This window comes from Bos grunniens, chromosome X, assembly GCF_055505025.1.
Source record: "Bos grunniens cultivar Pamir isolate PY7600 chromosome X, Bosgru_T2T1.0, whole genome shotgun sequence".
NCBI classification, from domain to species: domain Eukaryota; kingdom Metazoa; phylum Chordata; class Mammalia; order Artiodactyla; family Bovidae; genus Bos; species Bos grunniens.
The window spans coordinates 131,081,319-131,087,707 of NC_141194.1; the positions used below are offsets into that span (position 1 = coordinate 131,081,319).

Genomic DNA, 6,389 nt, shown 5'->3' on the forward strand with positions numbered 1-6,389 from the left:
AGGAATGATGCTAAAGCTGAAACTCCAGTACTTGGCCACCTCATGTGAAGAGCTGACTCATTGGAAAAGACTCTGATGCTGGGAGGGGTTGGGGGCAGGAGGAGAAGGGGACGACAGAGGCTGAGATGGCTGGATGGCATCACTGACTCGATGGACATGAGTCTTAGTGAACTCCGGGAGTTGGTGATGGACAGGGAGGCCTGGCGTGCTGCGATTCACGGGGTCGCAAAGAGTCAGACACGACTGAGAGACTGAACTGAACTGAACTGAAGGAATTAGAAATTGAACAGAAGGTGGAAGAATTTAGAAAATAGAGTTAGAAGAACTTGGTTACCTTTTTTTTTTTTTTTCTAATTTTTATTTTTAAACTTTACATAATTGTATTAGTTTTGCCAAATATCAAAATGAATCCACCACAGGTATACATGTGTTCCCCATCCCGAACCCTCCTCCCTCCTCCCTCCCCATACCATCCCTCTGGGCCGTCCCAGTGCACCAGCCCCAAGCATCCAGCATCGTGCATCGAACCTGGACTGGTAACTCGTTTCCTACATGATATTTTACATGTTTCATTGCCATTCTCCCAAATCTTCCCACCCTCTCCCTCTCCCACAGAGTCCATAAGACTGTTCTATACATCAGTGTCTCTACCTTTGGATGAGGGAGAAGTAGATAAAAAATGAGGCATTAATGTGTTAAGTGTGAATCCTAGGTTTCTGGCTAGATGGACTGTGGCACCCTTCACTCAGATGGTCAGACTAACTGGAAGAGGACAAGAGTATATATGGGGACGCAAGCATTGACATTAATTTGACCTGCTTCTTTTGCTGTCCAAGTGTTTTTCATTTGATTCTTTTGCCCCAAACTTAAAAAAAAAGTTTTAGTCTGAATTACTCAGATTTTATTTTCTTGGACTCCAAAATCACTGAAGATGGTGCCTGCAGCCATGAAATTAAATGACACTTGCTCCTCGGAAGAAAAGCTATGATAAACCTAAACAGCATGTTAAAAAGCAGAGACATTACTTTTCTGACAAAGGTCTGTCTAATCAAAGCTATGGCTTTTCTATTAGTCATGTATGGATGTAAGAGTTGGACTATAAAGAAAGGTGAGCGTCGAAGAATTGATGCTTTTGAACTGTGGTGTTGGAGAAGACCCTTGAGAGTCCCTTGGACTGCAAGGAGATCCAACCAGTCAGTCCTAAAGGAAATCAGTCCTGAATATTCATTGGATATATGCTCAAGCTGAAGCTTCAATACTTTGGCCACCTGATGTGAAGAACTGACTCATTTGAAAAGACCCTGATGCTGGGAAAGATTGAAGGGGACGACAGAGAATGAGATGGTTGGATGGCATCACCAGCTTGATGGACATGAGTTTGAGTAAGCTCTGGGAGATGGTGATGAACAGGGAAGCCTGGCGTGCTGCAGTCCATGGGGTCGCAGAGAGACGAGACTGAGCAAATGAACTGAACTGAAATGAACTGAACTCAGATTTCCAGTATTCTATTTTACTCTTTCTGCATGTGTGTGCTCAGTCTTGTCCAAGTCTTTGTGACCCCATGGACTGTAGCCTGCCAGGCTCCTCTGTCCATGGGATTCTCCAGGCAAGAATATTGGAGTGGGTTACCATTTCCTCCCCCAAGGGATTTTCCCAACCCAGGGACCTAACTCACATGTCTTGCGTCTCCTGTATTGGTAGGCGGATTCTTTATCACTATGCCACCTGGACTTAGATAAGGAATAAAGTGAATGAAAATCATTATTATTATTGTCTGACACCACTAACTATTAATAGCAATACAGTGTAGTCTAAAGGGTATCCGTTGAGTGCATAAAATCTACTGACCTGGGGATAAGATGATGTGGGTTCTACATTCAGTTCTGTCACTAACTCACTGTGTGATGTCAGACTAATCATCAGCTCAGTTCAGTTCAGTCCCTCAGTCTTGTCTGACTCTTTGCGACCCCATGGACTGCAGTATGACAGGCCTCTCTGTCCGTCACTGACTCCTGGAGTTTATTCAAACTCACATCCATTGAGTTGATGATGCCATCCAAACATCTCATCCTCTGTTGTCCCCTTATCCTCCCGTGTTCAATCTTTCCCAGCATCAGGGTCTTTTAAAGTGAGTCAGTTCTTTGCATTAGGTTGCCAAAGTACTGGAGTTTCAGCTTCAGCATCAGTCCTTCAAATGAATATTCAGGACTTATTTCCTTTAGGACTGACTGGTTGGATCGTCTTGCTGTGCAAGCGACTCTAAAGAGTCTTCTCACCAGAGTTCAAAAGCATCAATTCTTCGGTGCTCAGCTTTCTTTATAGTCCAACTCTCACATACATACATGACTATTGGAAAAACCATAGCTTTGACTAGACGGACCTTTGTTAGCAAAGTAATGTCTCTGCTTTTTAATATGCTGTCTAGGTTGGTCATAACTTTTCTTCCAGGGAGCAAGAGTCTTTTAATTTCATGGCTGCAGTCACCATCTGCAGTGATTTTGGAGCCCCCAAAAACAAAGTCTGACACTGTTTCCACTGTTTCCCCATCTATTTGCCATAAAGTGATGGGACCAGATGACATGATCTTCGTTTTCTGAATGTTGAATTTTAAGCCAAGTTTTTCACTCTCCTCTTTCACTTTCATCAAGAGGCTCTTTAGTTCTTCACTTTTCTGCCATAAGGGTGCTGTCATCTGCATATGTGAAGTTATTGATATTTCTCCCGGCAATCTTGATTCCAGCTTGTGCTTCATCTAGTCCAGCATTTCTCACTATGTACTCTGCAAATAAGTTAAATAAGCAGGTGACAATATACAGCCTTAATGTACTCCTTTCCCAATTTGGAACTAATCATATAACTTTGGTTTCCCGATGTGTAAAATCAGGTTGCAAATATAGTAATTGCCCTTTTGCTAAGCTATTATTTGCCTGGGAAATTAGAGAAGATCCATGTTTATTTTGAGGGCTAGAAAGAGTATTTATGAATAATTAAGGTACAAATTATTATTTGGGCTTCCCTGGTGGTTTAGTGGTAAATAATTTTCCAGCCAATGCAGGAAACGCAGGAAACGCAGGTTTAGTCCCTAAGTTGGGAAGATCCCCTGCAGAAGGAAATGGCAACCCACTCTAGTATTCTTGCCTGGAAAGTCCCATGGAGAGAGGAGCCTTGTGTGCTACAGTCCATGGGATTGCAAAGAGTCGGGCATGAGTTAGCAACTAAACAACAGCAATGTACAAATATGTTCTGAAGAGAAAGCTGTGATATATTCACCTCCTGGCAGCTAATTATGGCCACTAGTTATTGAGAAGCTATCGTGGGCCATGTGCTTTACCTACGTTTTCATAGTTATTCATTGCTATAAGCATGTGCAGTTAGTGTTGCCTTTTTACCAACAAGAAATGTAAGGCTCAGAGACAGCAACTTGGCCAAAGTAACACTGCTAGTTAGTAGTATATCCTAGACAGATTCAGTTTGGTTGTACTAGAAAGCCAATATATTTTCAGTTTATTAGTAGTATCATTTGTGCGTAGCAAACTGCCTCTGAAACATGTCTGTGAACTTAAACTCATTGAATCTTATAAGTAGGAAAAAAAAAAAACCTGTAATCCCAAGCATCCTGTATCCTGCGTTGAACCTCCAATTAAAATAAATAAATTTAAATTAAAAAAAAAACCCTGTAATCCATCCAGTTCAATATCTTGGTTTACAGGTAAGAAAACTGAAGGCCAGAAAGGAGGAGTTATTAGCCAAAGATCAGACAGCTACTTAGTGGCAGAGCTGAGGCCAGAGCCCACCTCTTCAAACAATCTGCCCATTGCTCTTTCTCATTTGAGGCCTGAAGATAGGGCCTGATCCTAATCTGCCCAGGTGTGTCAGTGCGTACCGACACTGGCCTCCTAATCTCACAGGGGTGTTGGAACAATGAAGTGCAGGAAAAGATTTGAGTGGGGTTTGGATGAAAAAAATTAGTGGCATGAGGTTTTCTTAGCATTTGCAAAAACATAAGATATAATTAAGGAAAGAGAGCTTACTTACACAACAGCCTTTTTTTTAGGAGCCTTTCAATTGGCCTCAGTTTCTCTCCAGGGAGAATGATTCTGTTTTATATGATGTATATCGCTTGTGTTGAATACCACACAATTGGACCATGAGTGGCTATTTATATGGATAGAAGTCCAAAAAGCTAAAAGCCTCAGTCCTTCCAGAGGAAAGACTTGAAGGAGATGAGTAAAATGCTGAAACGTATCCTTGATAGAAATAGCAAGATGTTGTAGGTGAGTTTAGTGGCATTGTACATTTTGTTGAAATCCCTACATTTGGAGTAGAGAAGAGTGAACAATGGGGTGGGCTTTTTCAGAAAGAGCCACTGATTTGATCATATAGTAAAATTTGATCTATTTTAATATGTTTGCTTGAGGCCTAGAACTTGAAAAACTTCAGACAGAGAGATAAATTTTCCTTTGAGTAACTCCAAATTGCTTTTCACATTTTTATTTTATGTCCACAGAGGGAACACACAATAAATTTGGGTAAGAATGTAGTGGACAGGAATCAGAGCTGATGAATTCCAAGCTTACATAAACTAAGGTTTCCAATCCTGGGTGCTTTTCTTTCTCCCTGTTAGTAGACTTAGTAGAACAAGATAGATGTTCTGAGTCCTCCTAACTCCTGTCCCATTACTCAAGGATTTTGGAGACAAGGCAGTGCAATTGCTGTTTTGAAATAGAAGAGGATTTAGTAGGCTAGGCTGTGAGGGAGTTAGAGGAAGAACAGAGGAGGGAGCAGCGCATCGAGTACACGACTTGTGTTCATAGGAGATGTATAAATGCAAGAAGCACAGAATCTAGCTCCATGCAGTAACCACAGGCAACTACCACTCATTTTCCTGAAGACATGGCAGGAACTCAATGTTCACAGCCTTCTTGACCCTGAGAGTTTAATTACAGAGAAGGATCAGTTCAAATGTTTGTTGGTTTGTCTTAGCAGTCATATTTGTATAGTGGTATTGACTTTTGAAAGTGATGAAACTTGAGCACCTTTGCTGTGGATAGCCAGCACTTTGCATGCCTGTCTGACATTTTTCGATTACAGTCATGTTTTTACGTGGCTTGAGGTTATTTCACAGATATACTTCTTTTGGTTGTTTCTAGTGATTATATATCCATCCAGCTATTATATATTCATCCAGCCTATTAATATCAAATGGTGTTTTTAGCCATCCCTGAGTTATGGATCATTTGGAATCTTTCACGAAATGTCTTTTAACCATTCCCATCTTGCACCAAACCCCACTCACCTTTCAAGATCCATGTCCAATATTACCTCCTCCATACCTTTTTTTTCTCCAAGCCTACCCCACTTCACCCCCAAAGAATGACACTGGTTCTTTGCTGCTGTAGTTCTTTTTTTTTTTTTTAATATGGAATGCTTCACGAATTTGCATGTCATCCTTGCGCAGGGGCCATGCTAATCTTCTCTGTATCGTTCCAATTTTAGTATATGTGCTGCCGAAGCGAGCACTGCTGTAGTTCTTTGTCTTTATTTTACATACAATTGCCTTCCTTACTATGTTCTGGGATCCTTGAGGGCCAGGATTGGGTCTTACACATAACTGAATCCCCTAAATATATAGCATGGTGATTTATATATATACAGTAGATGAATATTTAAATAGCAATATAATGAATATTTCTGCATAAATTGCTTTTATTTATTTTGGATTATATCCTTGGAGGTGTATTCCTTTTTGTTTGTTTGTTTCCAATTTTTTTATTTAAATTTTTACAGTGTTGTGTTGGTGTCTACCATACAACAATGCAAATCAGCTGTTATTATGCATACATCCCCTTCCTCCCTAGCCTCCTCTCCCTTCCCCCATCCTATCCCTCCAGGTCATCACAGAGCACCAGACCGGGCAAGACAAAGAATAAATATTGCCATCAGCAATCTACAGAGTCACGTTTGCTGACAGTGGTCTTTATTACATATACATACGTACCAAGGTTTTTGGGAAACTTGTGTTTTAATTTGCATTATGCTGAGGTCACATGTTTTATCATGTCATTACACACTCAGTATGTTCCCTACTGTGCATGTTGTTCATTTTGTGACCACTTATCTGGTGAGCTTCATACATTGATCTCATATGTTTCATTATTTATATGTTCTGATGGGTGTGTTTTTAAAGTTCTGCTCAATTGCCTATTTTTCGCTTTTGATGGTTTCCTTTTTGATCTCCATTTTGTTATAGTACAATGTGTACAAGATTTTTAGTCATATTTTAAACACATCATCCTGGCTTTTATGTTACCCTCAATTTTTTCAATGGCTACACTACCTAGATAAATAATGCTGTTCTTTTTTTCCCCTTCGTTTCACAGTTTAGATTT

General features: G+C 40.4%; 1 non-coding gene across 1 annotated transcript; it reads right to left on the reverse strand.

The window, feature by feature from the left end:
* Nucleotides 1–5,413: 5,413 nt before the first annotated feature.
* On the reverse strand, nucleotides 5,414–5,520 carry LOC147341415 (U6 spliceosomal RNA). Its single transcript, XR_015159983.1, has one exon. It is a non-coding gene; the product is annotated as a U6 spliceosomal RNA (small nuclear RNA).
* Between the last annotated feature and the right edge of the window lie 869 nt (nucleotides 5,521–6,389).